The sequence below is a fragment of the Haemorhous mexicanus genome, chromosome 1 (genome assembly GCF_027477595.1).
Source record: "Haemorhous mexicanus isolate bHaeMex1 chromosome 1, bHaeMex1.pri, whole genome shotgun sequence".
In the NCBI taxonomy this organism is placed as follows: Eukaryota; Metazoa; Chordata; class Aves; order Passeriformes; family Fringillidae; genus Haemorhous; species Haemorhous mexicanus.
This window is the reverse complement of record NC_082341.1, coordinates 115580627-115602127: the sequence shown is the minus strand read 5'-3', so window position 1 is coordinate 115602127 and position 21501 is coordinate 115580627. Positions and strand designations below refer to the sequence as shown.

The 21501-nt window shown below is 38.7% G+C and overlaps 1 protein-coding gene across 4 annotated transcripts in view; it reads left to right on the top strand.

Annotated features, from left to right (window-relative positions):
* Positions 1-21501, top strand: part of NOL4 (nucleolar protein 4) — a 189280-nt gene that overhangs the window by 154902 nt on the left and 12877 nt on the right. The gene's annotated exons all lie outside the window — the stretch shown is intronic.

The window sequence follows — 21501 nt, the reverse complement described above, 5'->3', positions numbered from 1 at the left end:
AGAAGTTGCAATGCTGTATAACAAAATGCTGTCAATTAACTTATTAGTGAGTTTTTAAAGCTCATACATTTTTTCTTGTGTGATTATTCACATTTTGTTGTGCATGTTACAATTTTATTACCTTTATATTTCTGGAAATTGCATGTTTTCTATCAGTTTTTAAAAATCTAACTGGTAGTTCATTCCAGGCTTTGATTATTTACTCACTCCACTGATACAGTGAATATACATTCATATTACAAAGACTATTATGCTTTATTTCTCTTCAAGATTGTAACGATGTAAAAATCTTAGTGATATCTCATGTGTTCCAAAATGCACTTCTGTCATAGCAGATGAATTTTTATTTTGTGGATTAGAACATTTTTTATAAGAACATTTTCCTTTCATGCATAGTCCATTGAGTTCTTTCAGGTCATGCCCTAACTGTATAAAGGATTACTACTGCTACACTTATAAAATGGATAGTTTAGGATCTGAGAGTGTATGTTGCTATTTCTTTTTGCTGTGATATTTTTTGCTAGCATTTTCATTATTGTGCTACATTTGCCTTAAGATTTACAAATCACGAGATGTCAAAGCACTGTAATGCTAAATATAATTTAGTTTAGAAGCAGTGCTCATTCAGATTGTGCAGGTTTTATATTCTCTCATTTTCTCTCTGATTTTTCAGCAATGATAAAAAGAAAAGCTACAAAGTCACTGTGCTCTTAGCCCAAGGGGAACTAGAAATGACTTGCACAAACATCAGTAACTTTCATTGCACAAAACTACTGGCTCAATCCCTTGGTCCAGTCAGGGTGAGGCAGAGTTCAAGTGATTTGAGTGAGAATTCCATAATGCTCTTCAGGGAGCCAGAGACCTGTTGAAACAAAAATAAATGTTTAAATGGTGGTTAGAACTCAAAAAACCTTATTAATAGGATTTTTTTTCTTTTATTTGTGGTATTACTATCACACAAGGACTTGATAACCTCTGTGGGTGGAGAGGCATATCTTTACTTTTCATTACAGAATTAAAAATCTGTAGTCAGACTATCTCCCAACTGCTTGCCTTAATTGCAACTGTGATGTTAAAGTAGCAAAGCTGCCTATGCACAACAGGTGTTGGGTTCTGCCTCCTTCAGCTCTTTCCCCTTTTTGCCAGTGAGTTCTGGGAACACAGTGGAATTGCAAATAGCACCAGCCATTTGATTCAGCAAGTAGTAAATTATCTGAGCTAGTATAACTTTGGTGCTTGCAACACTACTTGTGAATTCAGGACAGATATGCTGAGTAGATATGCTGAACATGCTGGAAAAAAAATATAGCAGTGTGTGTTAGGTAGCTTCATAAAATTTAGTGAGAAATTTACCCTTCAGGGTGGAATAGATAAGTCATTAGAGAAGTAGAAAACCTTGGGTTTAGCCCCAGTTCCATTGAAATTTAATTATTTATTCTGAGGATGGGAAATTAATGAAGTAGACTGAGAGCACAGCATTCCAGAGTATTTCTGAGTGTGGTATTTAATGGACAATAGTGTGCTCAGTTCATCTGCTGAGATGAGAACTGGATCTGGATCCTCACATGCAGAGGGTGTGACTAATAGGTAAAAGGGTTCTATTTTGCTTGTCTTCCTATTTTTTTCCTCTTAACTTACTATTAAATTTCCTTCACTTTTCTTACATATATCTAAAATGTTTTATTTTCATTAGATTTTTCCTAAACAGAGAAAGATTGGAAAAATTCAGTTCATCATGTTGTTTTGTCATTCCACAGCTCTTAAAAAAAAAAAAAAAGCACCTTGTTTTCAGACAGGCTTTGAGGATGCCAGTGAAAATTTGGGAGGAAGAAAGGGGAAATAAGATAAATAAGATTTTGATGATGAAAATTACCACTTCATAAATTATATAAAGAGATTTTCAAATTGAAGACAGCATTAGACAGTCCTGGAAAGTAGATTGTCAAGAGGATCTGGCAAGAGCACTCATTCAGCACTTCCCCTCAGAGCTGAATGGAAGCATTGCATTAAGGCTACTTTTTTCTTGCATACAGTACAGTGAAATTCTGCCTTTTGTGTTCCAGGCAGGTGATCTGCCTCAAAGTGAGATGTAGCACTCAGTGCCATGGTCTAATTGATGTGGTGATGTTCTTGTGATAGGTTGGACTCGATGATATCAGAAGGCTCTTCCAATCTAATTGACTCTGTAGTTCTGTAATTCTCAAATTTGTAACCCCACCACCACCTTTTTCAGAATATTACCCATAAACCATGAATTAATTAATAACACAGTGAGTGTTATGCCCATTCCTGAAGCCTTGCAGCCTCCTGAACTCCTTTTCTTGTCTTGTTTAGGCCTTTTCCTTTTCTTCTCCAGTTTTCCTTCTCTCCCTGACACAACACAGGTCTTGAGCAGGAAGTTCTGAGTATCTTGCATGTATGTCCCTTATGGAAGTCTCTATTTGTTAAAATGTCACGAATTTCCAAATTAAATGGGTTTGTTGTCTACAGTGTTAATTTTAGCAGGGATTTGATGAAAAAACATCTCAATTATTGCTCAGCAGAAAGAAGCAGCTTAAAAGTCAAAACTAGGGACGTTTTAAGACCTCAGGTTTTTTTAACAGATAGTGTAGGCCTTGCTTATGAGTATTTTCTGTTTCTTTAACAAATATTAAATGTGAAAGACTGGCTTTATATACCTAAAATCCCATGCACCCATTTGTTTGCTCTTCAGAAGAAACCTCTCCTTGTGTATATGTGTCTCTACACACACACAAATACTTCATCTTATTGATTATTTTCCAGAAGTATTTCTAATAGCTGTGTGATCTGGGGACAGTGTTAAGAGTGATAAAGTTAAGTCTGAATAAGGAATAAACCATCCTTCAACCTGTGTCTTAAGTTCCACCTATATGATCTTTGTTCAAGGCTGAAAGGCTGAGAATTTCTGCCAGCAAAAATCCAATCTTAAAAATAAGTTAATGAAATCTAGTTTCACTGGCATCACTGACTTATATTCAACACTGTTTTTTTTCATGCCAGGAATTTATTTCTTAATGGGAAAATGAATGCTTTCTTGTCTTTCAGGAAACTAGTAATTTCCCAATACTGCAACAATAATTTCCCAACTGCAACAATAAAAGCATTGTCAGTTTGTGAGACTTCTCTTTAAAAATCATCACTGTATTTACTAGGCTGTGGTAGCTCAGACTGTAATGCTTTGGCTGTCTGACTGTGTTAGATGTTACTCAAGTGCTCTCTTAAGCTCCAGTGCATTTTCATTATCTTGAGATCAAGCACTGTTTGGTTGGCCAGAAGCTTTAGTGTTGAGTAGTTATATATTTGATACCTATTACCCAACTGAAGAGTCCTGTCGCTGCCACCTTTAAATTCTTCCCAGTACCAAAAATAATTTATTCTGTTGCACAATTTTTATAGATTTATATGTTGAAATTGTCAAGGTTTACTGGTAGTACTGCTGAACAGTGAAATGCTTGTGACACTGGGCTAAATTTGGCTGGTCTTTCATAGTCCAAATAAGGAAGATGGTACAGAGGCAAAGAAGAATTTTTGTGTCTCACTACAAATCACCTCTGTTGAGTCTGGATACTGAAAAAGAGGAACTCTTTTGAATTTTAAAGACGATTTTGATCACAGTTGATGAAAAATGCAGAAACAATAATTAAATCAACCTTACATGATTTGCTTCAGTTAGAGATAGAAGAGGCATTATCTGAATCCTTAAGATTTTCTGTGCTTCTTTGGATATTCTCCTGGGATAATCCTTCGAGATCCTTAATACATGCTTAGCAATATTTGGTATAAAGCAGTTGCATTAAGTGAAGGTTCTGAACTACAATGAATAAGGGAGTCATGAAACAAAATAAGTAGAGCTAAAATACAGCCCTTTTCACTTGTATTCATTGCATATGGTGAACAATATAACCATTCTTCTTTTGCCATGCTCTTCGCTTTACAAACCAAATTGAGTCTTGGCTGGGCAAAAGAAGAATGGTGAAATAAATACAAAAATCTGGGAAAAGCCATCCTGTCATTATGTCCTGGGCAGTGAGCAGAGGGGCAGGATGCCTGCTTTATGCATTCCAGAGACCTTGGTCACGTGGCTCAATTTGTTGTTGATCACAAAAATGGAAGTTTTGTTCTAAGAGCTGAACCATTGTCAGTCTCTGCTTCTTCCAAACAGATTTGTGTGTGCTGTACTCTTTGTAAAACCCAACACGAAACAGTGTGGAGCAGGACTGGGCTGTGGGACTCTGGAGAAAGTAGAGGTGGGTTAGTGTTGCTACTGTTCCACCTGAAATTAAAAAAAAAACCCAAAAACCAATGAAAAGTCTTCAAGGGAAGACATAAGAGTAAATAGTAATTTATATACAGTATGCAAGAGGACTCTTTTTTTTCCCTAAAGTAGATGAACTGGTGGAATCTATCTCTGGAAAACCACATAAGAATGGTAGTAGGAAAAAATGCCTTCCCCTTCATTTGGACACAAGTGATTTTTGTAACAGCTGCATTTTGTTGAGTTGTTTTTTGTTTAGAAGTTATACTTTTTGCGTGCTGTCATGTTGCAAAATTTATGAATGAGTGTTTTTCTCTAATTGAAAAAAGCAGTTTTTGGCAATCAAGACAAAATGTCAGCACTTGGGAATGAGGAGGGAGGATGAATATAGGCAAGCAGGAAAAAACTGAATCACAGAGTAATATGACTGTAGAAGTATATGAACCTTTTTATGGACATGTCATGTATAGTTTGCCAGATCATTTAGAAAATTGATGTTGCTTCATTCACAACATGTTGATTCGTACCAGTTAGGAATCTGGACTTTTGAGAATACATTGTTATATTTGCAGGTAGAATAGTGGTCACATATGACTGCAAAGCCAGTGGCCTGGCTGCTCTCCTGGATTCAATCCATATAATTTTAGCCATTTGATTCCACTTCAGTGACTAATGTCATGGAAAAGCTGCAGTAGCATGCACAGGTTTTTGATCAGCCAAAGGAGGGAGCTGCATACACTTCCTTCATCCTCATGCCCCAAGTAATTGGACATGCAATGTGTGATTCTATTGCAGATACACAGCAAATGACAAGTTGAGCCCAAGAAAAACTTAAGCTCAGAGGAAAATGAAAGTTATTGTTATCTTACATATTTCCCATCCTAAAAATGGCATTTCTCAGTCAGGGCTGGTGCTCTTTAAATTAGTAGTCTGTTCACAGAATGCTTGTCTGTAAATATTTTATAGAATATACATGATAAGAAAAAGTTATTCTGCATTTAATTTTTTAAAAAAAATATGAGTTTAAAAGGTACACTTTCATTCCAGAGACTACATAAAAATAGCAGTAGTCAGACAACTTTATAGTCTGATAAAGGTGTTGTCCTCACAATACAACTCACTTGATGAGCTAGCCTCAGTTAAAAAAAAAGTCTTTGTTTATTTGAGCTTTTCAAGTTGGCAAGGGCAAGTCAATGTTCACAGAGTATTATGCTCTATGATGCTATGAAACAGTTCTTTTTGATAAACACTGAATGCATTTTTTAAAAAAATCTCTCATCAAGATGACACCTGTAATTTTTGTACTATGCTGTGACTTGTAACCAGTCAAATTAAACATCAGTAATCATTGTGGTGGAGGAAGAGATAATTTAAGGATCCCAAACTGTATGAGGTTACTTGTTCAGCCTGGAAGAGGAGACTGGGGGGAGACCTCACTGCAGTTACAACTTCCCTACAAGAGCAAGAGGAGGGGCAGGCACTGATTTCTTCTCTGTGGTAATCAATCAGTGGCAGGACCAGAGGGAACGGCCTGAAGTTGTGTCAGGGGATGTTTAGGTTGGAAATTAGAAAAAGTTCTTCACCCAGAGGGTGTTTGGGCACTGGAACAGGCTCCCCGGGGAAGTGGTCTCAGTACCAAGCGTGACAAAGCTAAAGTGTTTGGACAGTGCATTAGGGTGAGGCTCTTGGACTCTTAGAGACTGTGCAGGGCCAGGATTTGAACTTGATGATCCCGATGGGTTCCTTGCAACTCAGCTTATTCTGTGATTTTGTGGTAAGTTTGCAAATAAGCACTTCAAACACATCCTTCTCAGCTGTTTTTGTTTGGGGGGAATAAAGCAAGGAAAATCTAGAGTTTTCAGTGAATAAGCTGTTAAGGATATTCTAACATTTCATCATTTTAACATTATTGCTTTTATCTGTTAGAGGAGTAGGAATAGGTGGCTATTAGGTTTCTGACAAATGAATTATGGCCTAGACACATTTGCTGGGAGCTGACCTAACATTTGACTCTGGATAGTTGTCATAGCAGCAACCTGAATAGAGCAGATTGGTACAAGTGATGGTCGCAGAACTGGATACAGACTCTGTGCTAATGCAATACATCTCAATATTAATAAAAGTGCACATGCACTATGAAATCACTGGTACAGTGTGTCCTTCTGTTTATATCTAATTCCCTTTTTTTTTTTTTTAATTTGAGGTTTGTGAGGAGATGTTACTGATCTGCCTTCATACAATTTCTGGTGCTGTTTTCTTGTATGCCATAGGGGGGTTGACATAAAGAAAGACTCTTCAAGCACCGTTTTATTAACAAAAATAATGTCTGGCTACTGCAGACCAGGAACAGTTTGTGTTTTGATTAAGAAGGAAGGAAATTACTGGTGGACAAATTACAAGTAATTGTGAAACTGCTTTGGTAGAAATGAATTAAAAATCTAAATTGCAGTGAGGGCATGGACCTCTAATGCAAGATCACTGTATCTGGCTTTCAGCAGTGACTGGTAAGAGACTTCTAAACCTTCATATTTGGAGGACAGAGACAATTTTGCAATTAATGCCCAGCTTCTAAATCTTGACACTGAGGAGTTTTTTGATGTATTACCTTTCAGAGAGCAGGAAAGAAGGAAGAAAGATATACGTTTGTGTCCCTCATAAAGACAGCTCCCAGGAGGAAGGAAAAATTTGTATGGTTTTTAAATGTTCCCTATATTCTGTTATTTACATTGTATGGTGGCAATATAGGGCAATATATTGTATGGGGCAGATTTGGACAACATTGGTTACAGAAAAGGGAGTTATACAAATATATCTCCCAGCTGATGCTGGAGGATGCCCTGCTGAGGCAGTGCTGCTGTGGCAGAAAGCTGCAAATGCAGAGGGAGCACAAGGAAGTGGTTTTGTGTCAGGGTGATGGAGTCCTTGTCACAGCTATTCAGTATGCAGGAAGAGCACATCAACTGTGCATCCTTGTAAGAGGTGGAGGAGAAAGCATCAGGAGTTCCCTTCCTTTTGGGTTTCACAGAGCCTAATTTGCTCTAGAGGATGGAAGAAAAAAGGCACTTCATCCAAGTGGCAGCTGTGCAGAGGGATAGGGCCATGTCCTACCTCTGCTGTGTATTTATGTAAGACCTGAAAAATTCCAGCTCAAAGTGATTTTTGCTTCAGAATGGGAGGCTTCTGGAGTCTTAGAAAAGAGCAAAAGGAAGCAGATGGTTCACTTAACATAAAGCAAACAAATAGAAATCAGAATCCCAAAATCCACTAGAGGCAAATGTCACTTAACTTGCAAAGAGCTCAATGCCTCTTAACACTACAGAAGATTTATTAGTAATAGCTTTTTGTGCTCAGACATCTCTTTGTGATTTGGTATTTAATAGGGATGAGAATGACTTCTGTACTTCAGTACTTTATCCTTTTTTATCTGCATTCAAAATGATCACTAAGATGACTGTAATGCCCTTGGATACCCACACTCCAGTTTGCATTTCAGGCCTTGTTCACTTCCATCATTTTCCCACCTAGTGATTACTTTACTTCTAGGTTGGTCTTTGGTTTGTTTTTGTGGTTCCACATGATCTGCCTTAACCACTGAGGCAAAAAATGTTATGCAGGCCCCCTTTAGCTGCATGTGGATTATTGTCAGGAGATCAAATTATGTGCAAGTATGGGGAAGCTTAGCTTCCTACCCAGAATGCACTGGCCATATTGTCAAGGGGAAGAAAATAAGTGGTATGCATTGTAATTTTAAATCCTTCTGCCTTTCAAGTCAGTGGCAAAATTCCTGGTTTCAGCAGTGCTGGAGAGGGCTCTGTCATTAGCAGATGCAGCTGGAGAGGATGCCAAGTATCACAGGGCAGCCCCCCTCCCTCCACACTCCAGACCAATCTACATTAAATTTGCTACATGCAATGGAAAGGAATAATGTGCAAGGCATGCAATTGCAAATAATTTCATGCCTTGGATTTTCAGTGAGGCCCTAAGGTGAAGAGCTAATTTTTCACCTCAACACAGAGATCATTAAATTAAAAAAATGCTGTATTTTTCCAGGCTCTTTGTGCTGAATGTGTGTAGTTGAATTTCAAGCTGCTGATTTCAGAGTATACTTTAAGGCACCCTGAGCTGCAGTAAGGTCCTGAATGTGAAGTAAAATTGATGTCAATTTAAGTTTTCTGTTCTGGAGGTTGATAAAGCTGAAGGCTCAAAAATGGAATATTGTGTTGCTTCTTGGACAGGAACTTCTTAGCAATCTTATCCCCTTTCCTACCATAGGTGGAATGAGAATGAACAGGGTTGGGAACAGCTTTCTTCCAGGTGTCTTTAACATCCATTTTATGTCAAGGAGGCAGAAAAGGAAAGGCCAGTGGACATCTAGATATAAGAGTTCTCTATTCAGGTCTGAAGATGGAGTGTTTAGAATCAGGACTTCTGTTCTTCCAGCTCCAGCCTTGAAAGCCAGGAATAGAGAACATTTTTACTTATCCCTTTCTTATATATGGCAAGAACATATTAAATGTGAAGCATATTCTTGCCTGTCAGGTGTTTCTATCACAGACACAAGTATGTATCTATTTTCCTGTGTTTAGCTAACAACTTCACTGCCCACACCCCCCTGCCCACAGCACAGGCAGGGAATAATGTTTCTGGTGAGTAAATCCCCATTATCACGCAGAGTTTGGGCCAGTTTAATGACATCAACACAAAGCCAGTGTGCATGAGCAAAACCTTATTTTTCAAGGGAGGCGAATTCTGGTTTTGGTTATTGAATTAGTAAGATTTAGTAGGTTTTAGAGAGACATAAATGAATCCTAAATTCCAAACATCAGCTGCACAATGGATTCAGAAGTGTTCCTCAATTAGAAAATATGGTTCTGCCCATAGAAAATACATGTACAAGTGAATGCACAGACTGCTTATGTTTGGTAGCAGGAACATGTTTGTGATTCAACAACTGGCTTGATGTCCTAAACTAAATTTAGAAACATATTTTTCTGAGAAAAAAATTAAACCTATAATAAGCTGTGGGAGCAGGAGCTGAATGCAGTGCCTGAGAGCAGTACCAGCTGCTAAAGAGGCTAGGCACAGGACAAGGCAGCCAAGCAGGCTGTGGCCAGCAGCCCAGGCATTGTGCCAAAAGAATTCTCCCCAGAAATGAGAATATTTGGGGAACAGATTTGCACTGCAGTACACATATTTCATGCTTATTACTCATGGTATTTCATATTAAGCTTCAATTTTACTGTCTCCATTAATAAAGCAAATCAGAAAGTGCATCCTCCAAAGGCCAGTCAAAGTTCATTTCTTTGTTTCTTCCAATGGCATATGCTACTTTGGTTTGATGACTATGGAGTCAAAAGGCCATGCCCCAAACATCACTTCTTATTTACTTAATCTTTTAAAATACAGAAGCCTCACAGTACTGAAGTTAAAGGATTATAAAGTTCTATAAAAAAGATTAAAGCAAGTCTTCTTCAGTAGCAAAATATTCTCTTTCTATGAAATAGCTGAAGACAGGGTGTGGAGGTCAGGTTTGTTTGGGGTTTTTTAATACCATTTACTTTTAATTTTTTTTTTTTAACTGTAAAAGTTAAGTTTTGCCTGAGACAGTGTTCATTAACAGACACCCTGCATTGAATTAATAGAAAGAATTTTGTTTTCCACAAACATGCTGTTAAGGTTTTAATGCAGATTTGAAATACAATAATAAGCATTCAAATTTTTCAAACACAGGGTAAAATATCTTTAAAATATCTGAACCTACCTTTGAAAAGAAGAACCAATCATTAAGTGAATACAAAAAAAGCAATTTCTCACTCTCTAACTGACAAGAAAACTGGGGCTTGTTGGTGTTTTAGTTGTTCTTTTTTTCAGAAGATCTATAACTGTGACTATAATTTACCTGTGGAAGCAAAATGATGGAATCTGCAGTGGGCTTCCTTTTCTTCCTTTCCAAAGTGGAACACACAGACATTTTTAATTAGTTAAAAATGAGGAAGTTAATTCAGCATTGACCTCAAATGCTTCATGTCTAGGCCGTCATCTGTTTCTAAATGAAGAAGAATTTAATTTGGAATCTAACATAAAGTGCTTTGGTCCACTCCTCCTGACACACAGCCACGATGTGTAATAATAAAAGGAAGTCTGGAGCAGAAGAGAAATAGGAAGAATCACTCAAAATCTGAATCGTACCCCATAGTTTTCCATAGATCCTTTTTCAGTGGTTGCATCTCAATATCCCAGATCTGGCAGGAGTATGGAAAACTGTTTTGTGTCAACAAAATAGGCCAGCAGTGGTGGGAGTGATACCAGTTGTAGTGCAGTAGATGAAGAGACCTATAGTAGGAGGTTTAATTATGGTGACCATGATGATATTGTAGTAATAAATCTGCAAAGCTGGCACAAGCATTGCTCCAGTACTCCCACACAATGTTCCTTGTGTGCTTCCTAAACACTTGATTCATAAGTTTAAAGATTTTCTCTGTTGGTGCTGTGGTGCCACAGTCCTTCTGCACTGAATGGAGTAATGCTGATCTATCCCAGCTGAAAATGTTGCCCATCACAGTCACTGGAAATGGCATTTTGGCAAGGGGGGAAAGAAACTCCTGCAGGAGTACCTTACTGAGATAATTTCTTTAGGACCATACACATAGGCATGAAAAGTACAGAGTAAAATGCTTGATTGTTATCATAAAAGTGGAGCTGCCTGAGGCATAGCAAGGCTTGTTCTGAATGAGAGGATTGCACTGCAAAGGAGGAATTCCTCCTGCTTTGCATATTTCTGGTTCAGCAGTAAGTACTGCTATGCCTTTGTCATCACACATCAGTTTCAGTAATACATTGATTCCTTCCCCACCATTACCTGCAGGCAAAACCACTCTGGGGATGGCAAAGGAGGACATTGTTTTCTTGCAGTTTATGTTGTTTCTCTTTTGGAAGAAAAGTCAGATATTCAGACTCCTCCATTAATACTGCCTGTCAACAAAGAGGCAGCAAAAATGATCAGTAGCTATGATCTTCTGCAAGGTGCTAGCCTCTGCAAAGAAACTGGCTTTCAGAGGGTTTATGTAGCAAGATGAGAATAAACATGACATAACCTCTACTTCATTTCTCCTGAATTTTTACCTTCATTTTCTTCAGATTTTTAGCTACTCTAATTCTGGCAGGGGCATCCTATGCCCTGGAGTTCATTATGCTGCACTTCCCTTTTGGAATTAGGCATGTACCAAATGAAGTCTCTTAGGAAAGAGCAGGTTTAGCAAACCTGTGCCCATGGTCCTGTGTCCTGAGTGACCTTAGACTGAGAGCTCTGTGGAGGTGACAGAGGGAAGGAAAAGATCCATTCATATTTTCCTGTCAGAGGCTGAAGGAGTTTGCATAGTCTTCCAAGGGAGACTTCCTTCCTTTAATGGAAAATGGGGGCTGGGAGTGGGTGGGGAGTTGTAAATGTTAGAGGTGGGGATTCTCAAGGTTGGCTACTTAAAAACAAAGCCTCAATCAATAACTTGTCATAAGGTCCAAGGGAAGGATCGTATCATGCTGTGCTGTTCTTTAGGTCAGAGTAAAAGTCTGCCTTTGTTTTCTGCCTATCCTAAGAGGAAGAAATTCCGTATGAGGCCTGGGCCCTAACAACTCTCTTCCCTCTGCTGGTACAACAGGTGGGCAAAAACTTCCACCTGCCCTCTCTCCTGTTGTCCTCCTCTGCAAGGCAGAAAATGGTGGCTGAAGACTCTTCTGCTCTTTACATGACACCTTTGTCTGCGTTTGTACTGCTCCATAGGAAATGTCATGTGTATTTTGTGAAATACACTGTCACCCACAGGAGTTTTGCCAAAACTCAGAGGTATTGGCACAATTCCCATATTCAACCAGGCCCAGTCCTGCCTTTTACATGTCTGAAGCTGCTAGTGACCTGGGGCCAGCCATTGTTAGACATGTGATTTGAATTTGCACTGAGGAAGTCAGTGCTGTGCACACACTGGGAGGCACTGTGCAGTCTTGCACTGGGCATCTGCCTTGTATATTGAGAGTAGTGGTGGAATACCTAGCTCTCTAAATTATTTCATATATTAAAATTCTCTGGAAAAAGAAAGAGCATGACCAGTATAGCTTATGAAACAGTTTCTGAATGGTGATATGAAAGTTATGGTAGTGCAACCTAAGAAAAGAACAGCAGAAGCTGTAGAGAAAATTAACTTGCAAGGACACTTTCTACCATTAGTCCACCTAAAATGGGATTGCTCCATTGAATCATTAAGCTTTTTAATATTCCTTTATTCCTGATGGGAAAAAACCACACCAAGGAGAGCACATTCAAAAATGAACTATCTAGAACCTCACTAAAAATAAGTCCCTTATCTTAAGGGCCACAGGAAGAGATAAATGCTATCCCTTTCCATTTGGGCAGAGAAATACAGTCCTTTAGTAGAACTCAGTTTCTCTTTCCCAGGGACTGAGCATCTCAGTTAGCTAAACTGTAGAAGTAGCTCATCCATGTGTCCGTGCTCAACCAGCAGCACTGGTGACCTCTGAAAGCTCATGCTGCACTTCTGCTACCACAGTGGATAATGAACTGAAAAGCTGACAGACTGTGAACAGTGAGCATCTGCTTAAGTACTGCTCCAGCAAAAGTGGTTCTCCAACAGCTCCTTGCAGCAGCCATACAATACCTCTTCCCAAAGGATGTTTTCTGTACTGCAGGTGCTGTGGCAGTGGTGGTGAAAAAACAAGACTCAAATGCTGCAATGTGGAAACACCAACCTTTTTAGTTAAGGTTAACATACCCATTCCAGTTTATAGATGATGTGTCATTCTATCAGAAATGCAGAAGTCTGGGGTTCATTTATCCCTCTTCTACACAATAGCACCTTTTTATTTTGATCTTCTTTTTGCATGTCAGTCTCATGCTTTCATTTCTTGTTGAGCACTGACTGATGTCATTTTTGATGCCTGGTGACAATACTGATGGTGACAGTTCATTTCAGTGTTAATAATCTGAAAGCAAAAGGAACCTATGCCATTCTAATCTGAAACTGAAACATGGCTTTCTTTTCTTGGCTCCATACCCTGTGTCAGGAGGACAGTTGGAGATCCTTGAAGTGCTGGCGGCTAACTTTACATTTTGATAGGCACTCTTCAAGTTTGCCCATCACTGTTGGTATTTCAGGCAGTTTAGATGCCTAACTGGACTCTGTATTACACTCAATTTAACTCAATTAGACTGTATCAATATTTCACCACCATCTAAAAAATTCTAGTTACATTTTTTTTTATCAGAAATACGAAAAAAATTTTTATACTGGACTTCAAAGCAAAATCATCATTAGTACCTAGACTTCTGGCAGTGACAGGTTCATTATGGTTGCCTCTGCAGGCTAGGAGCACTTCTTCATGTAATCTCAGGTTTTCAGGCCAGAAATTCTACTCTGAGACTGATGTGCTCTCCATGTAATGATGAGATGATAGACTCACAGCTAAAGCATGAGTGTTCAGCTTGGCTGGAATACCCAGCTCCAACTGAGCTACAAATTGAGTAGTATGTCACACAAGAATGGGCTTTCTCATTTTTTATACATTCTTGATTTAAGTAAGTAAAAGTGAAGAAAATAATGCAGAGAGAGTGGCAGAGAAAAACATAGTCTAGATCTGATGACAGAGTGGAAAGCAATTTAGCAATCCCCCAGCTGCTCCTTACAAGAGGAGAAATAGTGTGCAAACCCAAGAACAGCAATTATGTCCCACTTGATTTTACTGCTAAGTCCACTCCTGAATTATCAAAACATTTCCCAGTCTAAGAAATATCTGGCATGAGTTCTGTGATATTATTTGAACTTCACTTCATGTTTTATTTTTGCCAGCTTGCTCAAATTTGCATTAAGTACTTCTGGATAAACTCTCAGGGGTCTTTCTGCTGGCTGTAAGTAGACCTCATCCATAAATCTAGTGCCTTTTCCTGCAATGTTGTTTTGGAGGATAACTAAAATTAAAGGGGAAGGAATCTGTCTAAAGATGCAATTATTTTGTTATATCTATCTGTACTGATGGTTCTGGACACCAGATTATGGGACTGTCAATAGATGCATCATTTTAAGGAATACTGTGAATAGCCTGGGAGGTGGAGAGATACCCATGGAGAGATATTATGTGACAAATATAAATATATAGGTTATTAGAGAAGAAATGTCATTAGAGAAGAAATCTTCCCCTTAAATAAAATATTGCTGTTATATTTTAAGTATTTTCCTAAAGAGACTGTAAGATTCTAGCACTCATTTTTCAGGTTTCAGCTATGCATCCGGTACAGCAAGTTGAAATTTCAAGTAGATGTTAATTTTCTATTAATAATCCCTCAACATAAGGACTGGAAATTTTGTAGAACTTTTTTCAAAATAGTTTGGAGGTAAGAAGACATGCTGCCACGTGGCAAACAGGTCACAAAGGTTAACATTTCTGTATGCAAATCCAGAGGCTGTAGCAAATGCTTTGCTTTTCTTCCTGTGAATACTGAAACTCTGCCGACTTGACTGAAAATTTGGCTTTTGTTCATTCCACTGTAAGAGAAATAAGGCTTTCTGGGGAAGGTAGTATCTTTTCTTAGATAAGCTTTTGGGCAGAGAAGTTCTCCTGGTCTTGCCTTACAGTGCCTCCGTGCTGAGCTTACAGCAGTAAGATCACATCCTACAATATTAAAAGCAGTCCTTTTATAGGACTATAAATTTTCAGTACTTTAGATGTGAAGGTCAGCCAATGCAAAGGATTACTGTGTAGCTTCACTTGGATTTCAGACTTAGGAAATTATGTAGGTCTATGAAACTATGAATTATGTAGGTATATTTTCTTTTTTTTCAAGCCTCACTAGTCTTGAGCAGGCTTTATTTAGTGTAGTTTATTTAGCAGTAATCCCAACACAAACCTTAGCAACTGGAGAGGGAAGAAAGAATGTGCAATGGAAACCAAAACTGAAGTGAAAACTCACATCCATCATTTGAAGAAATACCATTTCCACTACTGCTAAGCACACTGAGTCAACAGCCTTACTGCAGAATTAAGGGAAAATTGGCCTACTGTGATTGCCAAAGTAATGTTTAGCTGTCCAGGCTTCCAGGATATTAGCTGTAAAATTAAAAGCTGGGTTAGACACTAGAGAGTTACTTTAATGTAATTAAAGCTAATAAAAGATCCAGTATTCTGTCAGAACAATGTGTGTCATCCAAGCAGTTGGTAGAATCACCACTTATTAAGATTTCCTGACATTTCCCATTACAATACTAGGTGTGCAGTTCAATGATAACTTCATGACCTTCAGCCCACAGGGATTACATTTACTCTTCTCTATGTCTTCCATCTGTGGAACTGTCTCAGATATAATTACAGCCATTTTCATGAGAAAATATTTATCCTATAAGGGTAGTTTGATCCTTAAGTACATTTACCATTTCTTTAAAAAAAAAAAAAAAAAAAAGGCTCTGTGTTTGCTCTTGACAACATGATGTCATTTATACCTGAGGATGTAACACTGGATGCACGTTCACACATTCAAAATATTTTATTTGCTAAATTCTGATCTCCTTGCAGAAAGGAGGGGAAAAGTGTTAGGGCTGGAGCCTGGTGAGGGTTGACTGGAGCAGTGAAACCAAGGGACAAAGGGAAAGTGACATTATGAGAAGTTGAGTGAGCTGAGGCTGGCAGTGTGATGGAAACTGGCCAGGTGGATTAAAGAACTAGTGGTGAAAGAGGACCAGATACTACAAATGAGAAATAATGTGAGTTGAAACCAGGAGCTGCTCTGGCTAATTATGGAACCTGGCTTTGCTCCCTGTGGACCAAGATTTTTGGGATTAGGATACTGATAGGAGTCTGATCGTAGAGAGAAAATCTCAAATGGAACCATCAGTGAGTGTAACACTGATTAAATACAAACAAGGAAACAAAAGGCCTTGAGTTCTTGAAGCTACTCAGGGATCTGGAATCAAGAGACTTGTTTAGAAAGGAGAGATTACGATTTGCTAGGCAAGAATATTGAAACTGAGATGAAGGGTAGAAGACAAGACTGGAGAAGCAAAATCCTCTGGGATTTTGCAAAGGCAGAGCACAAGGTGTACACAATCTGGTCCTGGCAACAGCAGATTGGTGTCTAAGAAGGGGCCAGATTCTGGGCCCTTCAGTGGGAGCCAGGTTTCATGTGGCTTACCCTCCTTTAAAAACCTTGCTCCATGCAGATGGTGATGGCTGCTTACCCTGGCAGCCGCTTCTCTGTGCAAAAGCTGAGATGGGCAGAGAACTCCCAGTCCCACAATCCTCTGTGGATATAACAGGGTGTCTTGTGATATAACTTCTGAGTTTGTTCCCAGTTAAAAACTTCAGAGTTTTTAAAAATTAATTTGCACAAAGAGAAGCTCATTACGTTGCTACGGTTGCAGAACTCAAGAACTTTACATGTTAGGTAACTCTAGCTTAAGGTTGCCTTTGTTGCAAAATCTCATCATCTGAAAAGCACTGATAGAAGTCCTATCTATCAAGAGTATTGTAAGGATTAATTGAGTATGCTTTGAAAAGTGTTATGTGGTTTTATCATATGTTTCCATTTATCTTACTTTTGATTGTAGAATTAAATTAGTGGGATTCAAATGAGAAAAATATATGAAACCTTTATCTCCTTTCTTCTAAAGCCATATTACAGGCTACTGAAACCTAAAAAAAATAAATGTAAAGCCTGCTTTACTTTTACAAGTGAATGAATTTTTTTTCCTATGCTGAAAAAGTGGAAGACCATATGCAAATAGGCTTGCCTACTTGTTTGAAGACTTATCTGCATTTGAGTTTTCCTAACCTCAAAGTGGTATTGTAAAAGAAGTGTTTATTGACAAGAACAACAAGCAATCCACACTTTTCAGTTTAACTTATTAAAAAAGGCAGTATCAAGAAATATGAAGCGAAAATGTGTTTGACTTTCTGTCTCTTTTCTAATTCATGGGGAAAAAAATCACGCTGACACAGGGGCAGTGAAAAGCTGTTATTGTCAGAGTCGTTGATTTGTCAGTCTGGCAAGTACTGCATTATTGAAAGCAGTAGCTCTTTGCATGTCACCAGCTTTGCATTTTTGGAATATTATTATTTATACTCTTTTTGCAGAAGTTTTGTTAGCCCTGTGGTGAGCTGGCACTGGCCATGTGAGTTGCTCTGCACACACACTCCCAGTCAGGATTTACATTTACATGTTAGCATGCTAGCAGGGAAGCCAAGGCAATAGTACTGCTCTCTCTTCATTGGAGTACACTGAATTTCTGACACTTGTATGTATAAGGGATCAAAACTCAATGTAGCACAGATTTGCCAGGGCTCTCTATTTTCGCAAACTATTCCTTTTTTTGTGGTATTTTGGGGGTGGTAAACGAGATAGGGAACAGAAGGGATCAGTGACACTTCTAAAGATGCTTCTATGAAGACTGTTTTAAAAGAGCTGTGTGTGCTGTCCCTCTGCTGGCAGGGGAACAAGAGGCTGGGAAGTGCCAGTGAGCTTTGCTCTTTGTACCACAGTCCTGACAATCTGCACCAACATCATGTTGCTCTGGACAGTGATTCCTCTGTAAACTATTCATTTGCTGCTCAGGGCATCAGTCAGAGCAAAGAAAGGTTTCTTCAATATACAGGTTATGCAACAGCTCATGGAAAATTTTGTTAGGATGTACTGTCCTCAGAGGGTTACTAAATTGCTTCCCTGATTAAAAATAAAATCAAACATATTTTTCTATCTCTTATTTTGTGAGGAAAAAAAAAGTGTTCTCCCAGTACAGACCTTGACATCAATCTGAGACATAAATATTTCTGGTGTATATCAAGTTGAGGATCACAGTAAGGACCTCATACTTCCTCCTTTCAAGTCAACAGATAAATCTTTATTTTAGCATGCTTTTGAACCTACAAAGTATTTTACCATGTTCTGATTTCAATAATTTTGCAGGTAATGTGCTCAAGACTTAAATAGCTTCTCCTCCAAAATAAATTCAGAAGAGGAATATTGTTAGAGGGATGATTTATTTCCTTTGACATATACTAAATTAAGATAGTATGAGTCAAATTCTAGATGAACAGATGTTTTATCTGCTCCTTGGTCATACTTCTTATTAAAGGTAATTTATAAATAGTTTAAAAATGGTTAGTTAATACCTCAAAAGTTTAGTATATTGGTATGACAACAGTATATGTTCCAGGTAGTTATGTCAAACATGTCTCTAAATAGTTAATTGCTAATGATTGTCTTGAAATCAAAGTATTTTTTAAATAAAAATTTAAATAAATAAGCCTTTTTAGTGTAAACATTATATAGGGAGAAACAAGAGGTGCTGAATAACACAGAATATTTCAAAGATCTCTGTTTTCAGTGGAACAACAATATATTTAATTTCTACATTACTTTAAAATCAAAGGCATTTCAGGTGAAAAGAATGAAGAGAATGAATCTATTAAGAATGAATCTCAGGTATACAAAATAAATATGATATTAATATTCTCCATCCCCAAGAAAAAGGAGACTGGCTTCTTTATCCTTGGTATGACTCCAAGGGAAAATGGTACAGCTTTGCCATTTGAACATTAAAAAAAAAAAAAAAACAATTAAAAAAAAAGCTTAAATCCCAGGGGAATGTGTGAGGGGCAACATCTAACCCCCTGGAACCAGGCTCATGGTTCATAATCCTACCAGTAGGGCTGAAGTCGGAGCCTGCTCAGAAAAAGCTTGACAAAAATCCTTCCCTATTTCTGCATGTAGTTGGAGTCATGAAGACTGAGGTAAACACCTTATTAAGGATCAGATTTAATGTCTGAAATGTATGGCAACTTATTCATCATACAGGGACAGGTGATCAGTGTGCTGTTTAAAGAGATGTGTAATATTTAGAGGAAGCCTCCTTTTGTGTAGTGGCCAAGAGATTAGAGTTCATATGCAGAACCAGGAGTCCTGGTTGCAGCATCATCCTCAATCCTTTAGCCTGCCTGAGAATTCCTTCCCCACTGGAGTGCCCAGACTGCACCTCAAGCCCCATCCCTCGGCACGTCACAGTGTTTTGAAGGGCTATGATTTGTTCTGTACAAAGATCCCCCTTCAGTAGCACAGCTCCAGCCTTGGATTTCTGACCTCAAAGCTGCCTGTGGATTTTGTGTTAGGGAGGAGCAGGAAGGGAGCCTCGCAGGGCAGAGCTTCTGAGAGGGACCTGAGTCATGCTCCCCTCTCATGTGCAATCTCTGTAGCCCTGTGGTTGTGCATTCCTTCCCGCGCAGTGGCACAGCTTCAGCGACGACTCCCACCGCAGCTTTGCTTGGAGCCTGGTTGCTAGGAGATGGCAGCTCTGAGTTCAGGTCCCTCCTCACCACAGCCAGCAGAGACCCTGCATCCCAGTTTCTCCGCCTCTTCACCATGCACGGCGACAAGTAGCCAGAACTCCGGTCTCCCACTTCTTGGCCGTGTGCTCCGAAACACGTGGGCTGGTGTGCACCGAGGTGCACCAAGCTCCCCTGCTGCCTCCTCCAGCCAGGCTCTGCCTTCTGGGCTTTGCCAGGAGCTCAGTGCATCTGCTCTGCAAGAGACTCCCAGTTAGGGCTTCAGTGCCCTGACTGGAGGGGCTCTGGAGGACATGTAAATCCAGGGACAGCAAATCTGTGGGTTCCAGACAGCAAGGATAAGGAGACCAATCCTGAGACACTCTGCTCAGCTATAGGAGATAGTCCTGTTTGCACTGTGCCCCTAACACAGTTTAGTCCTTGATAGTTTTGCAGAAGTTCTGCTGTTGAGCTCTGTGAAAAAAAAATGAGGCTCTGAGTGAGTCTATGGCAGGAAGTATCATTCAGTTTTCGACATAAGGAGGCAGAACATCTGAGTCTTGAGAGTGTTAAAATTTTGGACGATGAGTTAAGCTATGTTGCCAAGATATAACTTCACTGTGTAGCATATGAATATTCTCTGAGAAAATAATGCATTTTCTCCCATAAGAGATATCAATGACCTTTGGAGATAAAAGATCAGTGATATTAAAGTTGGATTCCTGACAAAAATACATTGCAATTCTGGCCATTTGTTCAAGATTATTATTACTTAAGAAAATGCTTAGGAGACCACTTTGGCCAACTGTCTTAAAAATGTAAAGTTTTGCCTTAGCTCATAATACTGCCCAAGAGGCCCCATTCTTATTATTTATGGAATTAATTCTCTGATGGTTCAGAGTTCCATATTAAATATTAGAATTTCTGTTAATAGTATATATCCCTCCTCCTGAGTTATTTCAGTTGTGCTTCAGGTGAAAGTCTCTTTCACCAATAAATACCTGCAAGACAGGGATGTCTTCATCTAAGAAAAGCTGATAGTGTCTTTTTGAGAACTGAAACCAACAATTGCTCTCAATGCATACAGGATTCATAGCCCTTTTTACTTCAACACTGAGACTGAACACTGCTTGAACCATTTGATCTAAGTAAAAACTATAAAAAAGGTTTCAGAAATTTTATAGAATTCCTAATAGGTTTGGTATATTTATGAACCATAAAAGAGTTGTGCAGCAGAGATATGCATAAAATAGCAAAAAATCCTACACAAAGGCGAGGTAATTTTAGCAGATCTTTTATTTTTTCAGTTAACTACTCTGAAAAGGTATTTTGAAAACAAAACTTCCATAGATCCATTTTATTTGAAAACACTGAAATATGTTTTCATCAAAGAGTATAAAATCAAACCCATTTAAAAAGTCAAGAAACAAAGAAAATGTTCAAACATATACAGACTAGGTCCTATTTTGTGTCACTGAGGTCCCTGTGTCAGGATGATCAGTCACACAGTGATAGTTTTCCTTGTTTCCAACTACTAAAATGCATTAAAGCTTCTCTTAATGCTTTTCTTTATTTCACCTGTGTCATTAATAAAGTTGCTACGGTGGCATTCTCTGATCATGAATGGAGGTGAGGTACTCTAAGCAGTAGATACAGTCAGTACAGATGGGGAATAATACACTTTCACCTGAAGCATCTCCTTTCAGGGAAAATTGAAGGGCTGTTGTGCTAAATTCTGTTAAATATTATGCAGTCATCAAAGAGGCAAACAGAAAGGACTGAGGAAAGCTCATGGTGTACAAACAGACACAGATAACAACAGTATTCAAGTCACTTTTGTGGAGGCATCCCTACTTTATGGCCTTTTTGTGGAAGGACACTCACTCAAACTTCTCCAAACATAAGAATGCAGT